Source organism: Mauremys reevesii, linkage group 11 (genome assembly GCF_016161935.1).
Source record: "Mauremys reevesii isolate NIE-2019 linkage group 11, ASM1616193v1, whole genome shotgun sequence".
NCBI classification, from domain to species: domain Eukaryota; kingdom Metazoa; phylum Chordata; order Testudines; family Geoemydidae; genus Mauremys; species Mauremys reevesii.
Window position 1 is genome coordinate 55054313 of NC_052633.1, and position 22269 is coordinate 55076581.

At 39.3% G+C, this 22269-nt stretch overlaps 1 long non-coding RNA gene across 1 annotated transcript in view; it reads left to right on the top strand.

The window, feature by feature from the left end:
* Window positions 1-21612, top strand: part of LOC120375035 — a 42797-nt gene extending 21185 nt beyond the window's left edge. Inside the window, exons 2-3 of the long non-coding RNA XR_005586405.1 lie at window positions 17301-17381; window positions 20921-21612. This is a non-coding gene — a long non-coding RNA (uncharacterized LOC120375035). The remainder of the gene's footprint in view (window positions 1-17300; window positions 17382-20920) is intronic.
* Window positions 21613-22269: the final 657 nt, after the last annotated feature.

Sequence of the window (22269 nt, forward strand, 5' to 3'; positions counted from 1 at the left end):
TCAAATGACAAGTTTTTTGTTGTTGAATGGCCTTTTTACAAAAACCAAAAAACCAAAAAATTGGCTTTTTTAAAAATCAGAGATGTTATCAAAATGTTTGTGGAAATAGTTAATATTTTACTTACCAAAAAACCTAGGTTTTGAAACTGCTCCCCCCCATCCATTACACTTTTGATAATGCTTTTGATAAAATAGTAAATAAAATAAAAAATGTGAATAAATGAAAAATGGGTCTGTTTTGAATCCAGCAAAATGGAAACAACTTTGAAATATCAATTTTTTTTGCATTTTTGAATTTTTTTCCAACCAGCTCTGCATCTAGTCCAGTGCCTGAGCATGGCACTAGGGGACACTATCTGCTGGAGATGCCAAGTAAAAACAAGGTCTTGATTTCTTTTGCTTATTAAAGGTCCAACAATTCAGCAATGATAGGGTTATTAACTTTTGTGCCCTGGTCAGATTTTAACTTGGATTGATGACATTCTACCCATCCCCAGAATGGTGATGGTTCACCTCAAGAGACAGCTGCATTTCATTGCTAAATGAAATGATCCACGGCAGAGTTGGTATATCTGTTTACGTTAATAAATGTTTGGGGATATTTGGGGATGATAAATACTATAATAAAACATTCAAAGCATTAGAGGAAAACTGATCTGACTTTCCTATGCCCAGAAATTAACTAAAGATTTCTTATAGAAGTCATTGCACAACAACGCCTTTTAAAAAACAGCATGGTATGGCAGACAAAGTATATTTCCATATTTTACATACCAGGATACAATTTATCTCTACTAAAAATGACATCTGCATTGTTTAATGAGTGCTCTCCATGTATTTGGTACTGTTAAAACCTCAAAAGAAGACGCAGTCCTTGCCCCAAGGAGTTTGCAATCTGAGATCCCAATCCTGCAATCAGATCGGTTTAAGTGGCACCCAGGCAAAACCAGTTGTGTTCTGCATGGCCACAGGGATCTGCCCCATAGCTCCAGTTACACGATCAGGGCCTCCATAAGTACATGTTGCATGTTTATTTATGCCATAATAGTCATAATTTTAGGGAACATTTTTACAAGCCAATGCCCTTTTTTCTCCTGGACTTTTACTTCCTCAAACAGTTCTCTCCAGAGGAAAATGTAACTGTTTAACAGAATTGAAATGAATTATGTTAATTTACCAGCATAGAAATGAAATACTTCCACTGGTTTTGCTATTCATTATCCCTTCTGTTAAAAAGTAAAGATCAGTTTACAATTAGGATCTCTCGTAATAGAGCAGCAAAGTGATGTAGTGCTCATTGGGGTGATGTACACAGGAAAAAACATGGCTGATGAGTCAAGTATTAAGGATGAGCTTTAAACGTATAGAATTCCTTCTTCTGCTTCTTCTTTTTTTAAATCCAGGCTTATTTCTGATTTACGTATTTCAAAGCTCACAGAGCCAAAGGAGGGAGATTTTCTAGCAGTGGGGGGTGAGCCTATTAAAATTCATCATGATTCTCTTTACTGAAAGGAGTAAACAAAAATCAATTTTCTTTAGTAAAGAAGTTGGCTGAGTTGCAGGTTCATCTAGGGCAGACCTAGTGGACTCTTACAAAACGTTTACCAAAGAATTCAGAAATACAAAATTACTGTCGCTCCCACTTTTCAGTTAGGGAGGAGGGGAAAGAAAGGGGATAGAAAGGTAAAGGATGTCAAAGCTTTTCAACAAAAAGATGCAGTCCCGTATGTATCTGACCAAACAAATGTAATTGTATCCATTAAACTAAATAGAAAATTGTTGGGCTACAGAAAAGATTGGATTGTCTATAAGGGTCACACAGAAACCAAAGGTATAGATAAACAACACCAAGCACACTTCTCCCTTCACCCCATGCCTCTTTGCTCATTCTTTGATGGAAATGCGTTTTCATAAGTATATGAAATCTGTATAAAGTAACTGTATCTCTTTGCTTTTTGCCAGTACTATCCCAGGACAGGGCATTGGGTTTCTTTGAGCCCAAGGGATTAAGCCAGCAGAGCCCCTCCTATTTGAAGCATATGATATTGATATCAGTGTTTTTGGTAAAGTAGGGATTCGAAAATTCACATAGCACACAAGGCTCCATGAAGTCTATGCTCTGTAGAGATGTATAGGCAGGGGTGGAAAAGAGCCAAGAAAGGTTTCTGCTCTGAAAAGCAAGTATTATGTAATGGGTTAGATTTGTTTGTCAGGGTCTTCTATTTAATATTTGGTGTGTTTCCACTAAATATGGAAATAGGTTTGCATTTCAGGCCATTTTGGGGTTTGTTCTAACCCCAAGTCATTTGGGTTGGTTAAGAAGGTATAGGCAAATACAGACAGGGCTGCTTATTCTTAAACATTTGGAGTTGGTTTTTACAGAATTCTTCCAGTCAGGCAGTGTCCAAATCATACTGTCTTTTAGTCTTCCATGCAATATTTTTACTGTGTTAAGTATAATGCAGAACTCATGCAAAAATCAGATTGTCTTCTTCTTAACTAGAGAAATGTATTATGGTCAATTTGAAGTCTTCTAAGAGTATTATAGCTCTGTGGAAACTGGCAATGCTTAGAGAAGATAGGTTGTCACAGAGTAGCCTGTTAATCTACTGATTCCTATTTTACACTAGGGCTACACAAAATGTATCTTGCTTTGTGTACCAAATATGATATTTTCAAAATTGTTTTAAATTAGTTTTAGTGTGATCCTAAAAAAAGCTGACATAGCTGTGCTAGGATCATGCTAAAACTGAACTAAAGGCACGTTTACACATATGCTGTATATTAAGCTTAACCAGGTTTACGCCCCTTTCCTTTGGTTTTTGGAAGAGTCCCACATTGTCACATGTAAAGGGACATTTCAGCACTGATTTTTCATTTTCATGAGATTAAAAGTGAAACATGTAACCACAAAGCTGGTTTATGTCATCCCCCTGTTGGAGCCAGCAGTCATGCCAAAAATTAGATATTTGATAGGTTTGTGAGAGAAACAGATGCAGGAGGGATGCCATTCCCACAATTTTAAACTCCTTCTTATCTTTAAGCTAGAAAGAACATTCCAGATGAAGAAAATCTATTTTATTGGCTTTAAAAAAATAGGGGGGGACGACAAGTTAATTTAAAACCAATGTCATTCTTGGGAAGTTAGAAACCATAAATGAGGTGTTTGTGTGTGTGTGTCTTGAAAAAATAAACAAGTAGGCTAAGACACGCTTTTCCCTTGCTGTTTATCTGTTTAACTGAACCAACTTTTTTGTTCTTTTTGGCTCCATTTATGTTTTTGGGGTGCGGGGTGAAGGGGGAAGGTAAACATACGTATGTTTAAAGGAAGAATTCCCCTCAGATGCACATGCACAAGCAATAAACCCAGTGAAAGCTAAAGCATCCAAAAAGTCTTCTTTTGGCTTTTTGTTTTGGAAGCAGTTTGTATGTCCCTGTTCTTTTTATTTCATTCTGCCAGCTGTCTGCTAAACAAATCTAGCCAGGTGGGGCTTACAACCCATGACTAAAAAACCTACTAGTGCAGCTGTCCAGCTTGCCCGGAGGAAGAATTCAAACAAATGGCAGGAATGAAAAGATTGGTTTTGTTTTCAAGAAAGTAACTACTGTACCTTCCTTGCTTCATTTTTTGTTGTTTTTTTTAGTTAACTCCTGGCCTCCTAAGATTTTACAGTGTAATGGAAAATCCACTTTCATGGTTTTATCATTCAGTACGTTTTTGGTATAGCTTGGATTTCTTTAATATTTTTTCAGTAATTATTTTATTCCGTGTTAGACACGTAGGACAACTTGGCTGCTTCAAGTGTTACTAAATGTATAATAATCTGACATTTTCTCTACAAATCATCTGGTAAGCCATACAGAAGCTTAGCTGGCTTTTTAAATATTCAATAGTTGAATATATAACTAGTGAAGGGTGATGGTTGGTATTGTTTATCCACGAGCTGGGAACAGAACAGGCTTCTTTGCATTGCTTCATCAATCGACCTCAACTGTGATTTTCCAGTCAGCAAATGAGTGCTTCATTTTCTGTGTCTGTGTTGGGCTAAACGAGAGCTGTGCTAAAAATTACCAAACTGCCATCTGATCCATAGTGCCATCAAAAAGAAGATTATTATGTAAGCCACTGAGCCACCTTCTCTTCCTCCTTTAAAAAAATCTTTATTCACTTGGCACATCACAAACTTCAGCCAAGGCATTTAGCTAGTTTTAAAATAGAAAAATTCTCTGTGATTTTTCTGGGTGACTACCGAGGAACTTGGTTACTGTTGGCTGAATCCTGCAACTTTGAAGTCAATGGCAAAACTCCCATTCACGTCATTGGTTCAGCATTAGTACCCAATCTTGTGACATACTTAATTCACTAGGAGATGAGCATTCTTGCTCCTCTCAGGTGTCACTCAGATCCTTGTAAGATCTAGCTTTAAAAGTACAAGTGACCTTAACACCTCTCAGGAGTTGGGCAGCTCCTCACAAGTTCAGTCCTTAATTATGGGCTCTGATATAGGCACTGATCCACTATACCATTATAAATGCTGGAGACAAAGCGGGGTTTTGGATGGAGGCTGACAGCTCGCAACCCCCCATGTAATAGCCTCGTGACCCCCTGAGGGGTCCTGACCCCCCAGTTTGAAAACCCCTATGCCAGGCACTTTACAGACAAGTAGCGAAGGAAATGGTCAGATTGCTCCGAGAGCTAACTTGTATGCTTGAAATCAAACATGTGCTTAAATACGTTGTTGGATTTCAAGCATACAAGATTACCAGTCCCAATTTCAAGAGGTACTTACCAAATCACCATTAGAATAACAACAAATCTGTAGCCCCCAACCTGAAGAACTAGGCACCAGTCTTGCAAGCAGTGGTGCATGTGTGGACCTGAATGAAAGAGTTCGGTTGAAGTCACTGAGACTCCATATAAGTATTAGGGACCATACCAAGCATCTCTTTGAATAATCCAAGCCAAGCTTTGGAAAGAAGCAAACCAATTATTATGCACAGTAAATGATTGTCACTTGTTCCCATTTTTAAACTAAAATTAGTGTGAAAGGGATGTGAAGATTGTTTCCATCTCTGTCTAGCAAGTACACATCTTTCATTCTTGACTAGCCAAAATATTCTGATAACCCCCCTTTCCAGCTGATTTGGCAGGGCCTGGTACCAGGGAGAATGAGGCATTCTGTCTCCTTGTTTTGTCATTTCTCAGGTGATGAGGAAACAGTGCATGCTGACTGGGCTGTACAATTCAAAATGGCATCCAGCACAGGCAGGCAAAGCCAGATTGCTGTTGCAGTCACTGTTATTTCCTTTTGTTATATAACAAGGCATGAGTGATATTGGTCGGGGTGCTCACAAGCCAAGAAAAAAGAAGGCCAATTTTTCATGAGGAAATTGAAGTGCTGATGCAGAACTAACCCTCACAGTTTGTTGTTGTTTAATGAAGAAGCAGTGAGTGGGGGATTTTGGCAAAACTTGGTGGATAAGCATAACAATCATAATGACATTGTTTAACACACAATGGGGTGACAAAGGCACTGAAATGTAACAACTAAGAAATTGTACAAAGATTCTTTAAAAACAAATTAGACAAAAGAACAGAATTTGGTCACATTCTCAGATTCCTCACAGCAAAATATTCCCTTTTAATTGTTGATTCTAATTTCATTGTGCATTTTGTACATAACAAGCCAAATTCTGTTCTGAGACAATAGTGTGATTCTGGAGTCACTCCACTGAAACGGATGGAGTTGTTCCATATTTACACCAGTGCTCATGAGACCAGGGCCAGTGCAAGGATGTTTCACGCCCTAGCTGAAACTTCCACCTTGCACCCTCCCCCGCCCCCGAGCCCCCACCCTGAGGCGCCCCCCCCTCCGCCCTGAGGCGCCCGCCCCACGGCAGCTCCCCCCCTCCTCCCTGAGGTGCCTCCCCTGCCTAAGCTGATTGGCACCTCAAGCCTGGGAGGCGGGAGAAGTGAAGCGGCCACGGCATGCTCAGGGAGGAGGTGGGGCAGGGGTGAGCTGGGGCGGGGAGTTCCCCTGTGTGCTGTTCCCCCCCTTACTTGCTGCAGGCATCCCTCCCCGCGCCCCCCTGCCCCAGCTCCCTCTGCCTAAATGCCAGCGGCAACCGGGGCGGCTGAAGATCCGGCTGCTGTGGTCGCTGCCAAAGAAAATGCCGCCCCCCAAATCCTAGCACCCTAGACGACCGCCTAGGTTGCCTAAATGGTTGCACGGGCTCTGCATGAGATCCGAATCTGACTTTGCAGGCAGACCATGAGTAGCTTTCATACAATACCTGTTTTTCTTAATGCAATAAAAAATACTCTTGTTCAAACTTCTAGAGCAACAGGAGTACTCTTGATTTTTAAGACAGCAGCAGTTCTTTAAAGTTATCCATTGTGGGTAGTTTTTATGAAATGTAGATTTATTTAATAAAGCACCTATAAATCAATAAAATGTGAATAAAGTAAGTCACAGGTTACATAGTTTGCCCATGGTCACATGATAAGCCCATGTCAAAATCTGACACAGAACCCAGGAGTCCTGGATCTCTGATTTTCTCTTTAACAACCATAAAACATGTTGAAGGAAAATAAATTACAGGTGTATTGGAGTGTTCTCCTTGTATTCTTCATTTTCAGTTTCAGGTGATCTTTGTAGATGTTTTTACTTCATCTTTTTCCAGGCCCCATTTCTCTATTTCTCTGTGTTTCCAGGGTGCACACTCCCTCTCTTCTAAACCCATCCTCCCCCTCTCTCCACATATAAAAACAGTGTTTTAATAGAATTCTAACCTGAGAAAAAAGTCTAATTTCATTTGAAGTTCTCTGAAATGCCTTCCTATTCCTACACACCCTCCGGGTTCAAAGCTATCCTTTTTGCATATGAGCTTTCAGGATTTTTTTCTCCCGTACAATGTTTTAACTTCATTTTTGTGTGTTCTTATCATTATTTTACCAGCATGTATAACACACATTTCCCACTTTACAACTGTGGTAAATATAAATGCAGAAATTATACACTCAGATGAATAAAGGAGCACAGTGAAAAAAATCCTAGCAGGTCTTGAACCAGCCAGTAATCACTCCTACATATTGTCTATTATAGCCCAGTGTACAAACAGTACATTTCCACATCACACAGGTGGAAGTATGAAGCTGAGGCTCATTTAACAGTGTGAATTTTCCCGATGTATCACAATTACAGGAACACCTGTGTTTCATAACTTTCTGCTGATCCACTGTGAAAATTCACAGTGTTTAGTAACCTAACCATCAATGTGCTTTGTTTCCTACAATATCTACAGTGGGGTGGTCATTCTTTCTTCGTCTCTTTTTAAGAATTTTTTTCCAGTGATTCCACTGCTTGTGTTATGGACTGCATTTTACAGCCCTTTGGAATGAAAATTCTTGATCACAGAATGGACTGAGGCTACAGCAGTGCAAGCTTCCCTGTAAATCTGTCTCAACCATATGCTGAGTGACAAAAAAAAAAAAGGCACATTCCTTGCCCATTCAGTCCATGGGCTCGCTGCTGAGGATGCAAACAAGAGTGATAATTACTGCTATTGTGGTAGTGCTTTTTTTCTGGTAATGTGGACACTGGATCATTAGGAACTAAACTGAGACCAACATCTCATTTCATGTTGGCCACCTAGCTACCATCATGATACTGATGTCCAGTGTTGGGCTGCAGTACAAAGAATGTTTTGATAGTGGTTCCAGACCTCTTAAAAGGCTTTTAATAGCTCTTCACCCCAGACTTCATCATAGACATTGTCTCTGAATTCTATTCTATTCTATTCTGTTCTATCATTTTACTTTTCTATAAAATGCCATTGACATGCATGGAGTTGTACAAACAACAAATAATACTTTTTTACATTGCTTATAAGGTAAACCTATCGTCACCTCTTTCCATGAACCCCAACAGACCTCCTGTCTTCACTGAATGTAGACTGAGGCTCAGGACTCCTGAGTTCTTTTCTTTGGTCATTCTCACCTATTCTGCTTACAGCTCTGTCCTTGAGTGAACTTGGGGACCTCAGTATCCATCTGTAAAAGAGATAAAATAATATGTACCCTACTTCACAAAGTGTAGAGAGTTTGATAAATTAATTAGCATTAAGTGCATTGAGATCCACAAATTAAAGTACTATATAAGTGCAAAGTAGTAGTAATAGTTGGATCATTTTAGGATTTCAATGGTTGTGACCATCTCTGCTGGATTGGCTGTGGTCTGCAAATCTCACAGGTTCTCAGAGTTATTTAAGTTAGGAGAGTTGGTCATGAAGTCTGAGGGATTTCTGACCCAGATTAACTCTGGACCACATGAAATTTGGTTATTGCAGTTTTTATACCAGAAATGAGAGAGACCTCCATGGCAGTCACTAGATGCAAAAGGCCCTTATGTGCTATGGTGATGGATGCATTTTGAATGTCTATAAGGTGCCGAGGTAGAACAATAGCTGTGTTGATGGAAGGCCTGATCAGGATCAAGAAAAGGGAGTGGTGATGTGGCAGGTCTTGAACCAAGGCCTGGGTGTCCCCATTCAGTCACTGCATCCTAGCTTCCACCCAACATCTACTGAAACCTTTTGGGCTGAGAAGCTACTAGGACTATAGCCCCAGCCAAGGCACTACCCACAGGAGTTCTGACTGGAGGATCACCCAGCTCCACCGATTGGTCCAGCTACGCTATTTAAGCCAGAAGGAGGAACAGAAAGTTTGTGTGAGCAACAAAACGGATTCCTGTTGTGGCTGCATTGGGCTTGTGCCTGTCTCCTGCACACAACTGTGTTCCTGATTTCTGGTCTGCTCCTGGCTCCTGCATCACCCCTGCCTTCGATCCTGTTCCCACTGTGCTCCTGCCCCATGCTTGATCCTTGCCTGTCCTTATGCGTCACCTCCAATTCTCAGCTACCAGTCCTGGCTCTGACCCTGGCTTCCAACTTCTGACCCCGACTCTGGCACTTGGCATCTGACCTCAGCTCTAATCCAAACTTTGATTCCTGATTCTGACTCTGGCTTGATCCCTGGCTCTGGTAACTAGCAGTTGAATAACTTTGTTCCCTAGCCTCAGTAGACCTGAGTCCTGCTCTGACTACTAGGCAATACTGCCTACATCCTGATCTATAACAAAGTTAGGGATCAAGGTGCATTCAGGGATCAAGACAACAGACAGACTTGGGGGAAAGGAAAAGGTTTGGGTTATTTTGTGAAAAGCCAGAGAGGAGAAGACGGGTACAGACGCTTAGGATGGAAGTTATGGACTTTTCAGGGGCTTAGCTGAAGTGAAAAATCTCTAAGCCCTTTTGTGGGTCACCCATCACTACTTGGAACCAGGACCAGATTCAGGTAAACTAAACCAAATAAATGTCCTCTCGTCTCCCTGAAATTGTTTGGACCTATGGCAGGAGTAGACAAAGCAGTGATGGAATACAGTGGTGATAGATAGTAAATATGAAAGGAAGTCTTTTTAAAGGAGAACTTCAAGAACAATTACTCAGAGATCCATCTTGAGTGTATATTTTCTGCATTTCCACTGTGCAATAGCACATATCTATACAAAAGAGAGGGTTTTTTTTGGGGGGGTGAGGTGGGAGCGGAAACGATGCCATTGTTCTGGAATACCTAATTTTGTAAACATCTTTATAGTGCTGAATCATCAGTACTGGAAGTCCAATAATAAATCACTGCTCTAATTTAACATTCAAGCTGAAATTCATGTTCTATCTAAAGTCTTTTGTAGCCACAGCTCAACACCCAAACAGGATGGTGAAAGGTAGATTTCAGCAGCAAGTGATTTAATTCACAACAAAGGAATCTGAGCCCAAATATGATGTGAAAAGTGGTCACTGTTCACACTGTTTACTTGTTAACAAAGCAAGTTATGTTACTGCACATAAAAAAGAAATAAAGAAACACCAGAACACTTAACGTTTCTAAAGTAGTTTCCTCAAATTCCTTAGCAAACAATATAAAATAACAACCTAATAATTTTGTATCTTAATCATGTTCAGTAAAGAAGTCCTTTAGATAATTGGCACTGCCTCTGTACTAGGCCAAACTTTCTTTTAAGTTACAAATACTCACAAAAGGTTTACATTATAAGGAGCTGCTTTGGAGATGTGCAGATTTAGTTTGTAAGTACAAAGTGAACATGCAAATTGCCTTATCTTGTGGGATTCACAAACAACCATCATTCAGATTGATTTAATACATAGCTTTTTATCTTTAAAAGTGTTAATTAGAAAATAGGGACAGTTCTCTGAACACTTAAGAGTAATAAATAGATCAAAACAGCATCCATGCTTCTGTGATGGAACTTCTGAAGACTTTATAAAGGGATTAATACAATTGTCAAAAAGACCACAGTATACATATTTAATAGTGCTACCAAGCTACAATTACATTTTTAGGACTCTGTTTGCTAAGCTTTTAAATACTCATTATACTAAAAAACCAGAACCACAACCACCCAGGGAATTTTCCGAACTTTAGCACATGACTCATGGTTGCTATGCTAGCTAGCCCTTTTTCTTATCCTGCCCCCAGACCTAAAGTTACAGTGTTATATTCAGATTTCCCCAATTTGGTTCTAGCATCAAAAGTTTTTCAAGGTAGAGGGGAAAAGTGTTAAAATTGTAGAGTTGCTAGATCTGGGATAATCACTTCACAAAAGATAGAGCATTTATAAGAATTTAGACTAAGGCAAATATGAGACGTCCTTCACCACTAATGTACCATTAAAACAACCTGGGAAGAGATCTGTAATACCTGTAATGCTCTTGAATCTGGATATGCTCAGTTTATACTTGATGCCTATTGTGCTGCCCATCACAGGCTCTGACAACTACTACCATAAAGCCCATTTCAGACTCTCTCTATCCAAAGTGATAATCCTTGACAACAGCGCCAGAGGAACACACCTGAAGTTCCATGCCACTGAAGTTGGGGGGTGACTGAAACTGTTTGCAAATTTGAGTTGATTTCAGCATGTTGTTTTGGTTACTTTTTAAAAAAAAAATTGGAAATGTTGAAATGGTTCACTTGGCATTTCCGAATGAAGGGTGTCAACTATTCTTTCCAGAAAGACGATTTGTTAAGAATTTCCCTATATTTTATTTTTAAAAAATTAAAAATATTAACACCTCCCACCTCCATCCAAAAAACAAAACAAAACAAAAAACCCCAATCCAAAATGTGTGTGTGTGTGTGTGTGTTGGTTAAACTACTAAACCAAAAAATGTTTTTGCCCAGCTTTAAGTCGAAGACTCTGTATTGTCTTCGACTTAAAGTTGCAAGCTTGAGAAAAAAATTCAGGCATTTGAGGGGGTAAGTATCATCCCTGTCAATTGCCTGCATTGCTTCCCCTCCTTCAGGTAGCTACTTCTCATCCATCCCAGTCGGAGCCAGACACTGATAAAGTCAACCAGTCACAATACCCTAATTTAGCAGTAGTGAGACTTGTAGCTTATGCAGAATTTCCAGGTGAATTGACCAGTTTTCCTGTTGTTGTTTAGTCAAATATATCCATATCCAAGTCATTGTTTTGAGCAATAAATCTGAGCAATAGCTTTGCCCATACACATTTCCATTGTTTGCACAAACCACACAATATTCGCTTATTAGATCTGAATGTTTATGGAGACAACTTTGGAGTAGGAAAAGTTTTCATAATAACTGTGTGTCTGCTGTGGATATGGAACGAGACTCTCATATTTGCCATTCAGCTGCCAGAATCTAGGGGTGGCTAAGACCCAGCTGGAGAAGCTGAGAGAGATTTCTGAAGGGGTTGAGAGATCCAGCATTAGGGGCTGTGTGACTAAATCAGAGCAGTTGAGAGACATGATAAGGGCAAATGATGAAAGAGTCTGAACAAACTGAGAAAGTGGGAGAGTGCAGATGTCTAGATTAGCTGAAGGAAAAAGGTACAGGAGAACGTGTTATACTGTATGCATAGTTGTGCAAATCAAATATGCCATAAAATACAAAGCCTGATTTTATCTAAACTTTAAATTTAAATTTTATCTAACCTGATTCAAATTCCACTTTCACCAGTGTTATTGACATTGTCTTCAGTCCTCCTGAAATAGCCTGGTGAGAAATCAAAATCAGGCCTAATCAATGTAGTCTTACTATGTGGTTATGTCACTATTTGCTATAGAATTTAGGATGTCCCAACCCCATCTCGAGACAATAGAACAAACATTTCTGAATATTAATGTAAACATCTAGATGTATAATTTAGAGAGAGAAAGAAAAAAATACTCTGATAGTAAATGTATGAACAACTTAATTTCTCATGGATTTTAAAGAACAGCTGACATTCTGCATGGAAAACAGCATGTATTTGAAGACAGTGTTGTTTAATATATTTAATGTGTTTCTCATCCCTGTTTTATCATTAGGGATATTTGCATGAAAATGAGACTTCTGTTGCTTTAGGAGTTGATGTGCTGTTATTCTTCCCCTGAAGTCAGAATCTTCTGTTTGTGACATCACAGTTAATTAATGTGGAGATGATTATGATGTTAGAAGCAGAGGTTTATGACTTGAGGTGAGAAATACACAACAAAAGCACGTGAACTCTTAAGCAATAAAGATCCTGCTTTCATTCAAATTTTAATGACAAAGAACAAGGAAAGAAGCCTCCCAAAAATGACATCACCAGAAATGTGTCTAGACAGAAAGATTTTTCAGTGTTTTCCAAGTGGCTTTTATAGATAAGCCCTGAACATTGTTGTGAATTTTTGAGACCATGCGTTATAAGATAATTATGACAGTCACTACCTTGTCCATGGTACAGTGGCGCTCTTTCAAATGGTCATGTTAAATTGGATGGATTGGCTTGTGGAAAACTCCATCCTAATTCTGATGTAAATATGAATTGGGTATTAAGTAGCTCACTGGCTTTGGATCATTCTAACATTGATTCAAAGTAATAACAGCATCAGTAAGGTACAAATAGTTCTTTGGTTTAGAAATAAAAGATACGTTTACATGCTAGTAGTATCTTACTATCCTAACTTTTTTCACCTGTGTGTTTGGACTTCATTTTCTTGATTCCCTCCTCATCTTAATTTTTGAAGTTTACTTTCACTGCCAGATTAGAGCTTTATTTTCTCACAAACTTTCTGCCTCCATTTCTGTGCTGAAGGGGATAAGTCTTTCTGAGTTATTCATCTTTTTTTCCTAGGAAAGAGAAAAATAGGAAAATTCAGATAATATTTAGTACATAGAGAATTTTTTTTTCTGTTATGAGGTAGTTTTCCTGAATTAGCACCTGAGGGTTCCATCACACATCAATATGACAAACTGGGATTTGAGATGATGCATCAGAAATTGGAAATGAGTCATTAAAACACAAATACTGGCACATGTATATAACTTGCTAGCTACACATTCATAATGTTAACCTTTGTTGCATGCATTGTGGCCTACATGGGGTCTGTTTTTAATAACAAGAATCAATTCCACCCTCTTCTCAGGGCAAGGGGTTGCTTGTTCATATTACTAGTCAACAACTCAACACCATTTTTACTAACACTACAGAAAGAGAGAAACCTAGCACATTTTAATGAAAACTGAACAATTGTTTGGAAACTCGATAATGTGCTATAATACATTAGCTGAAAAGTGGGCAGAAGCTGTGTTAAGAGAGTTGACCTTCATGCACAGTACCTTTTGAGAGAGAGAGAGAGGAAGAAAGAAAGAGGATTATTAAGAGATTAATAATAAGGTAGGAGGTAGGAATGTTGTCAAAAAAGCAAAATCAAGTTAAACTTTGACAATTTTAAAGGTGGGAAACTGCTATCCTTGGGCGCATTTGATAACAAAAACATTAGGTAATACGCACATAAAGACGACTTGTAATTGTCATAGAATATCAGGGTTGGAAGGGACCTCAGGAGGTCATTTAGTCCAACCCCCTGCTCAAAGTAGGACCAATTCCTAACTAAATCATCCCAGCCAGGGCTTTGTCAAGCCTGATCTTAAAAACCTCTAAGGAAGGAAATTCCACCCCCCACGCCCAGGTAACCCATTCCAGTGTTTCATCACCCTCCTAGTGAAATAGTGTTTCCTAATATCCAACCTAGACCTTCCCCACTGCAACTTGAGACCATTACTCCTTGTTCTATCATCTTCTACCACTGAGAACAGTCTAGATCCATCCTATTTGAAACCCCCTTTCAGGTAGTTGAAAGCAGCTATCAAATCCCCCCCTCATTCTTCTCTTCTGCAGACTAAACAATCCCAGTTCCCTCAGCCTCTCCTCATAAGTCATGTGTTCCAGCCCCTTAATCATTTTTGTTGCTCTCCTCTGGACTCTTTCCAATTTTTCCACATCCTTCTTGTAGCGTGGGGCCCGAAACTGGACACAGTACTCCAGAGGAGGCCTCACCAATGTCGAATAGAGGGGAATGATCACGTCCCTCGATCTGCTGGCAATGCTCCTACTTATACAACCCAAAATGCTGTTAGCCTTCTTGGCAACAAGGGCACACTGTTGACTCATATCCAGCTTCTCGTCCACTGTAACCCCTAGGTCCTTTTCTGCAGAACTGCTGCCTAGCCACTCGGTCCTTAGTCTGTAGCAGTGCATGGGATTCTTCTGTCCTAAGTGCAGGACTCTGCACTTCTCCTTGTTGAACCTTATCAGATTTCTTTTGGCCCAATCCTCTAATTTGTCTAGGTCCCTCTGTATCCTATCCCTACCCTCCAGCGTATCTACCTCCTCCCAGTTTGGTGTCATCTGCAAACCTGCTGAGTGTGCAGTCCATGCCATCTTCCAGATCATTAATGAAGATATTTAATAAAACCAGCCCCAGGACTGACCCTTGGGACACTCTGCTTGATACCGGCTGCCATCTAGACATGGAGCCATTGATCACTACCTGTTGAACGCGACGATCCAGCCAACTTTCTATCCACCTTATAGTCCATTCATCCAGCCCATACTTCTTTAACTTGCTGGCAAGAATACTGTGGGAGACCGTATCAAAAGCTTTGCTAAAGTCAAGGAATAACACATCCACTGCTTTCTCCTCATCCACAGACCCAGTTATCTTGTCATAGAAGGCAATTAGGTTACTCAGGCATGACTTGCCCTTGGTGAATCCATGCTGACTGTTCCTGATCACTTTCCTCTCCTGTAAGTGCTTCAGAATTGATTCCTTGAGGACCTGCTCCATGATTTTCCAGGGACTGAGGTGAGGCTGACTGGCCTGTAGTTCCCCAGATCCTCCTTCTTACCTTTTTTAAAGGTGGGCACTTCATTAGCCTTTTCCAGTCATCTGGGACCTCCTCCGATCGCCATGAGTTTTCAAAGATAGTGGCCAATGGCTCTGCAATCACATCCACCAACTCCTTTAGCACCTTCGGATGCAGCACATCTGGCCCCATGGATTTGTGCTCATCCAGCTTTTCTAAATAGTCCCGAACCACTTCTTTCTCCACAGAGGGCTGGTCACCTCCTCCCCATGCTGTGCTGCCCAGTGCAGTAGTCTGGGAGCTGACCTTGTTTGTGAAGACAGAGGCAAAAAAAGCATTGAGTACATTAGCTTTTTCCACATCCTCTGTCACTAGGTTGCCTCTCTCATCCAGTAAGGGGCCCATACTTTCCTTGACTTTCTTCTTGTTGCTAACATAATTATGTTTGCTGCTTTGTTTTTGTATAACTATGGTCTACATTATAATAATGCCTAGCACTTACATAGTGCTTGTGCGCTGTAGATCTCAAGGTGCTTTATGGTGGGTCAATGTTATGGGCCTTTCCATTAACTTCAGAGGGCTTTGTATCAAGTCCAACAAGCCCCTATTCACAAATAGGAAAACAAAGATGTGAAAGATTTGTCTAAATTCACACAAATCAGTTGCAGAACTGGGAACAGAATCCCACTCCTGTGTCCTCTAGACCACATGGCCTCCCACCCTCTTCCCTCTCTTGAGTATATGTCATGGTCTTGGCTCACCTATGCCACTCTTCATTTCTTTGCCTTTGTCTACAGCTGTCTTGCTGATGCTTAATGTGGATGGAAGTGACACATAGCTCAGATAACAAATGGCTGGTGCATGTTGTGGCAAGACAGAACTACATTTTTCAGTAAGACCTTTTAGGGAGTCTGTCACTCCAGGATGGCAAACTGGAAATCTGCAGACAATTCAGGAAATTTCAGAATTGGAGGGCTTTTAATTGACTTAAATATAGAATTGAATAATACAATAGTTACACATGCCTTGTTGTTAATTTTTATGTTGAATGTAGTTTATTTTATCATGTCCTCCCATTTTCAGTTTCCAATATACCATACATTTTTATATTAAAAAGTACATGACTAAACTATAGAAGTTGCCAGAGGAAAGTCAGAGATTTTGATATCTGGGTAAGAAAGACAGTTAGGGCTTTTTTGCATCAGGGAAGGTTTTTGAGGACATTTAGATTTTGACACCAGGTAGGCATTTTAATTCTCCCATCCTTCTGAAAAGCTGAACATTTCACCTAAATGTAGTGAAAGAATAAGGAATATTGAAATTACTGTATAATCACTAGGCTTCAGAGTGAACATTCAATTGAGATAAATGTGTCAGTTCACTGCTCACATGGCTATTGTTGCCACAGAGTCATGGAAACAGCACTGCATCCATTCACATTTGATTCACATTTGGAAGGTTACATTCCCAACCACCAGAGCCAACAATATAATGCTTTTAAATGAAAGCTTAGATTTTGCTGCATAATCCTGCTATAGACATAGGCTACTGTAGCAAACTCTATGGTCATGGAATCACAGACTTAACAGGGCCCTACACAATTTTAGGTCATTTAGTTCTGAAAGCATTTAAATCCCACTGGTGTGGTTAGGCACATCCATTTTATAGTGCAGGATGTCTTAGAGTCTTATTTTTGGTTTTGTAAATTGTCACTTCACTGGTGAATCTGGCTTTTTTGATTTCTTTCAGACCTGAAATTCAGAGAACAAAGCTAAAAAAGTGTTTGCACAAGCCTCTGTAAAGTGCAACTGCTGCTGAGTTTCATGCTCAGCGAGATGTCAGATGTGGCCAAAATTGCCTTATCCTTCTGGTTCATCAAGGACAACCTGTCCTGATGCTATGCCAGCATCTCTGGCTTCCCATCACATCTCTTGGGTAAACTCCCAAAGCAGTGACTTTGTGACTAAGCGCCTGCCAAATCTCCTTTTTGGAAAAAACAGCTGCTATTCTTGACGCATTAAAAGGCCCTTTCAGATTTTAGGATTTCCTCTCTGAAGCAGTGATTTTCTTTTCTTTTAAATATTAGGTAATGATGCCTCTGATAAACAGTGAGACCTTCACCCATAGAAGTAGAAGATGCTACTAGTGATGAGGATGTATTCTTTTTGTACGTTGGACTCTCATGCTTCCCTGATCTGTGGTATTTCCTCTTCAAATCTGAATGTAGTTATTACTCATATGAACAGGAATGATTTTTTAAAATAAAAAAAAAACATGATTACAAATTACAATCAGTATTACAAAACAGTACATCTGATTTTTACTTTAGTTTATAGATATCCCTCAATGATTCTAAGGAATAGAAGAATTAAAGGGCCAGGTTTTCAAAGGTATTCAGGCACCTAAAGATGCAGATAAGCATCTAGTGGGATTTTCAAAAGCACCTATATGCCTTACTTATGATTTCAGTGACAGTTAGGTGCATGGACATAACCTGGGGACATAGCCTGAGTTTTGCAGCACCTAACTTTTAGGCACCTGGCTGTCAAGTGGAATTTACAACCCCAAGTTAGGTTCCCATGCTCTCCATACAATGCATGGTGAGAATTAGGTGCCTAAAAAGTGGATTCACAGAAGCCACCATGCAGAGCGAGGAGCTGCCTAAATTAGCCATTAGGAAATACCAAGTAGAGAGGTGTAGCCTATTCCCTTAAATGGAGTTAAGCACTTCCCTTTACTGGGGATTCACTACCATGGTCCCTTTCCTGGAGTTAGGTGCCTAAGCCAAGCCAGCCCTTTTTAAAGAAATATATGGAGAGCTACCCTTTACCCTCTGGCTAGGGTACTCACTTAACATGTGGAAGACCCAGTTTCATATCTTCAGTCTGCCTGATGTGGCACAGGGACTTGAAACCAAATCTCTGAACACCCAAGTTGGGATATTCTAGGTTTGGCCTCTTTCCTAATGAAGCTTTATATAAAATAGTTTGTATAAAATACTTAACTATTCAGTGGGCCTGAGAGAGCATGAGAGAGAAATACTTTATAGTCCAGTGGGTAGGGTACTCACCTGCAATATGGAAGAACCACATTCCAGTAAATAAATAAATTTGTTAGTCTCTAAGGTGCCACAAGTACTCCTGTTCTTTTTGCACATTCCAGTACTTGCTCCAGTGATTGCTTAAGGGGGGCATCACTGAACTCTGGCAGCTGTGTTTTGTGCAGTGGCCTCTGAGCACATCTAGTGGATTGGGCCTCACAGGCAAAAGAGGAGAGGGAATGTCTAGTTTGTGAATCCCATTGAGTCTTAGGCATTAGGCACTGAGCTGCATGGTGGTGTCAGCACTGAGGCAGCAGTGTGCATGCAACCAGCAAAAATGTAGGTGCCATGTAAGTGTAGGCACCTACAGGGTACGGGACAGCAGAGTAGGGGTTTTGAGGATCTAAATTTTGAACTTAAATGCCTAAGTCCCCCTTGTGAATCCCACCCTTAGGCACTTTTGAAAATCCGACTGATTGCCTATTTGCATCTTTAGGCGCCTACATACCTTTGAAAATCTGCCCCTAAAGTCACCTTTTACAATATACTACATATTTTCACTGCATGTACGCAAGTATATTTTGTAGCTTTTTTCTAAGAGGCAGAGGATCAGGGTGGTGACCAGTCTGATGGCAGTTGGTTGCCTGGATACGAGCTAAAGCTGATTATTGTCCCTCTCTGTGGAGGAATAAAGGACATTCCACCCCCTGAAGGAGCTCATCTGTATGTAGGATAAGTTACATGGTGATTTAAGAGGGAAAATCCTTAGATAAGTCAAATCAGGGGGTCCAATGAGAGAGGAATCACCCACCTCAAAATGTAGGTGTTTGTAGGTTGCAGCATTTTGCCCTTGTACTATTGTAGGGATGGCCAAGGTACAGCACATGGGGTTTACAATGTGGCCCATGGACAATCTCACATTGAATAGTGAGGTCTGGTCTGCAAGTCCTAACGTGAAATGTGACAACTCTGAATTTGTCCCAAAGAGTTGGCAATTTGCCGTCTGGCAAAGTGACCCTCAGTTAGGCTGGCTGAATACCTTGTAGTATTGTCAGATCACTTGAAGATAGAGGTAAGAAGGATGTTTGGAGACAGTTATGTATGATGCCTTTGGCACAGTCCAGCAACGGACATGTCTCTGGCATTAATATTGGTCAATGTAATGTAATTGCATTAACACTGGTTAAGTGTATTCATGTTTAAAACTTATATTGATTGTTAGTAATAAAGCTGCAGCCTTTTAACACCAACTGTAGATTCACTGTCTGTGGAAACCAGGAGTCTTGAGGGCAAGGATAATTTATACTTGCCAAATCATTTAGAGAAAATTCCAAGTACATTGAAATTTGCATATTCGGTATTATAGAGGGTAATTAGGGATAGGCTAAATATTTATCCAGTTCTCGGCTTTAAATCACAAACTCAGAATGAACTGGCTGGTTCAAGGTTTTCTAATGGGAAATGAACTATAAAAAGGAAAAAAAAACCCTCAAATAGTGATAAAATATTTTATGATCTCATAACACTGCAAATTTGAAAAAAAAACCAAACATGTCTTGTACCAGTTCACAAATTCACAAATGGTTCCCAGACTATTTTTTTAAGCTCATAAAGGTAAATTCCCTTATGGAAAGGTCCTATGTAATTTAATAGGAATGAAACCTAATAGAGTTCTATAGACATTTAATAGGGTTCTATAGAAATTACTCTAAAATCTTACAATCTAAAATTTAGTTGAGAATGATTTCCTTTTTGTATGTTTATAATTTAGAATTTTATAGCTCTCTATTAAATACCATAGGATGGCTCAAAAAACCAGTAGAAAGCTTATCATTTTCCCTAAATTCTATAGGATGTTTTCATAAGGGTTTAGAAAATAATAAATTATGAATGATATATTTATTGCATGATGGTGAATATGAATTAAAAAGCTGAATGTTGAAAAAAAATCAAATATCTGACCTCATGCAAGAAACTTTAAACATTTGAAGGTTTACATAGGGCCCACTCACCAAGGCCCTGATTCAGCCAGGTAGTTGCGTGAGTGACCAGGTTTAAGTACCTGGCTAGTCTATTGACTTCAGCTGTTTAAAGTGAGGCATGTGCTTATGTGGATGAATGGGGGACATATTTTGTGAATAGAGTCTTCCAATAAAAACAAAATGGCTGAACAGAATAAAATTGCCATAATAGTAATTCTGCTGTGAGCTGTTGTTCTGTTACTTCTTCAATCCTTCCTGCCTTTATTCAGGGGGATCAGTTTAAGAATGTGTGTAGAAAGTTTTGTTGTGTATTGTATTTTATTAACTTATGGTTTAGTGAAGAAAGGTGGGAATTGCTCTCATATCCTCTCCAAATGGCATTAGTTTCACCTATTTTTCCTCATTTCCTAATATTTGCTATTTTTTATACTTCCCTTCTCTCATCTTTTCTTTTATCATTCCTCGACTCCTCCACTCTCTCTTAGAACCTAGTCCTGACAACCTTACTCAGAGAAGTAGTCATTCACAGACTCCTACACATGCATTTAACTTTAAATACATGAGTAGTCTCAATGACGGTCTTTAGGGTGTTTGGTCCTGTTTCTTCCATGATGGTTTCTGGGATAAGACTTTGGGTTACTTTGATTGATAAAAGGTATTTTACAAAGTGATTTCTTTTCCTAGGGGCATTCTGTTGGTGACCTCTGGGCCTGTGAAGACTCTATAAAGGAAGAGTGTCCAATTGTACCTGCCTCTTTGTTGGACAAAGTTCCAATACATTTTTAGTTACATATCTGCCAATTCCTGATCACTGTGCTAGAAACAGCTACCAGAAACAGTTTATGATTTGTTACTCAGGTTTACAGTCAAGAAGCATGTATTTGATTAGCCACATATTTGTGTCTGATGTTTGAATGACACAGCTTTGGGTGCTCATATTCTGCCTTACAGTAAACATGTTGAAGATACTTGAAAATGGTGTTGGCAAAGATAAATGTTTTTCCTTTGTCTCACGGAGCATAAGCCATCATGGCATTACCTGCTGTTTAATGCTTGCCTCCTTTTTGCTTTTACTATCATCAGTGCTACCATCAGTAGTGTCAGCTCAGCTCTTGAATTAGAACTTGCAAGTTAACTTGTATTCCCTGTGCTGTCTAGCTGTCTACTCTGTAACAGCAGAACCAGAATATTGCCAAGTCTTGCATAAACAATGCCTATTGCTTTTGCTTTAATTTCTTAGTAACACAGGAGTAGATTTTAAAATGTGTATTAAAGTGAAGAGGACATGTTCAACCAGATTATAACAATTCTAACATACAGAGACTTGGTGACTCAAATTACTACTTTGTATATTAAAAATGTAATAAATATACTGCTGGTCTGATGTTCGATAATATTAACAATGTAGAAAAAATGTGCTCTTTCCATGCTTAAGATTGTGTCAAATGTTTATTTTAGCTTTTCACATCAAAATGAAGTGTATAAATATTATTTACATTAAGAATACACTGAACTTGGTTATTATTGCAACATATTGGTTTGGTTTTTGGTGTTTACTTGAATTGCTGGAAAATTCAAATTTTCTTTCCATGGCCTCTGCAATGTTAACAATTGCATAGCAACTCCTAATCTGAGTGATAGACAATAAACTGAATAAGTATCCACTTCTTCATTTATTCAGATTTTATATCCTAGTTGTCTTTGCTTCTTGCAGTAATTTGTCGAAAGCTTGCAGTTAGGTTGTACGTAACCTTTAATTCAGCTATTGTTAGCAGTTTTGTATGCCAGTGAAGGGTTCTGAAATTTTCAGTAGGATGTGTACTCCTAATAGGAAAACTTAATTATTTCCCTAGTACTTCAGAGCTATCATTGACATCTGAGTTATATACATTTCATATCTACTGCATAATCTTCAACTCACAGTCAACAGGGTTGTGTTATACTTCATAGGCTAGAACAAGGAGATTTTTGTATTATTATTATTATTATTTATTTTATTATTGTACAAGGACTTAAGAGAAATCTATGCATGT